This window comes from Schistocerca gregaria, chromosome 1, assembly GCF_023897955.1.
Source record: "Schistocerca gregaria isolate iqSchGreg1 chromosome 1, iqSchGreg1.2, whole genome shotgun sequence".
NCBI classification, from domain to species: Eukaryota; Metazoa; Arthropoda; class Insecta; order Orthoptera; family Acrididae; genus Schistocerca; species Schistocerca gregaria.
In genome coordinates this window covers 1,197,522,719-1,197,524,136 of record NC_064920.1, presented here as the reverse complement: position 1 = coordinate 1,197,524,136, position 1,418 = coordinate 1,197,522,719, and positions in this window count along the sequence as shown.

The window sequence follows — 1,418 nt, the reverse complement described above, 5'->3', positions numbered from 1 at the left end:
TCAGTTGTTTGCAGGTGACGCTTTCGTTTATCGACCAATAAAGTCATGAGAAGATCAAAACAAATTTCAAAACGATTTAGAAAAGGGTATCTGAATTCTGTGGAAATTGGCAGTTGGCCCTAAATAACCAAAAGTGTGAGGTCATCCACATGAGTGCTAAAAGGAATCCTTTAAACTTTGGTTATACAATAAATCAGATTAAAGGCTGTAAATTCAACTAAATACCTAGAAATTACAATTCCGAACAACTTAAATTTGAAGGAACACATGGAAAATGTTGTGGGGAAGGCTAACCAAAGACTGCGTTTTATTGACAGGACACTTAGGAAATGTGACAGATCTACTAAGGAGACTGCCTACACTACGCTTGTCCGTCCTCTTTAAGAATACTGCTGTGTGGTGGGGGTTCCAGATAGGACTGACGAAGTACATAGACAAAGTTCAAAGAAGGGCAGCACTTTTTGAATTGTCACAAAATGTGGGAGTGTGTGTCACTGAAATGATAAAGGATTTGGGATGGACATCATTAAAAGACAGGCGTTTTTCATTGTGACGGAATCTTGTCACAAAATTTCAGTCACCAACTTTCTCCTCCAAATGCGCAAATATTTTGTTGACACTGACCTACATGGGTAGAAATTATCACCATGATAAAATAAGGGAACTCGGAGCTTGTACAGAAAGACATGAGTTTTCATTCTTTCCGCGCGCTATACGACATTGGAATAATAGAGAATTGTGATGGTTGTTCAAAATCTTGAGAGAGATTCACAAAAAAATCACCGAATGGCTGCAGCATTAACGTTTTTGGACGCTTACGAGAAAGATGGCGACTCATTACTCTATCGCATCGTTATTGGTGACGAAACATGGGTTAAGCATGTGAACTGCAAGACAAAATTGCAGTCAATGCAGTGGGGGCACACAAATTCCCCCCAAAAACCCAAGAAATGCATGCAGACAATGTCGGCAAGGAAGATGATGGCGACTGTCTTTTGGCACAGAAAAGGTGTGATTTTTGTGGATTTCCTGGAAAGAGGCACTACAATAAACTCTCAAAGGTCTTACCTCAGAAGAGCAATACAAAAAACAAGCGCAGGGGAAAGTTGGGCTCAAAGGTCTTGCTGATTCACGACAACGCCCAGGCCCACACGGCTAATGCCATTCGTGAAGTTCTCGAATCTTTTAAGTGGGAGTTGTTTCCTCATCCGCCATACAGTCCCGATCTGGCACCGGGCGAGGAGAAGTGGTTGGCTATGCAGCGTTTTGATGACGACGCACATCTTTAAGAAGAGGTAACCACGTGGCTGAAGGCGCAGGCAGCTGAATTTTACGACGAAGGAATTTCCAAGCTACGTTAAGTGCCTTAATTTAAATGGCAACTATGTAGAAAAGTAGTATTTAAGTGTGGCTTTCAT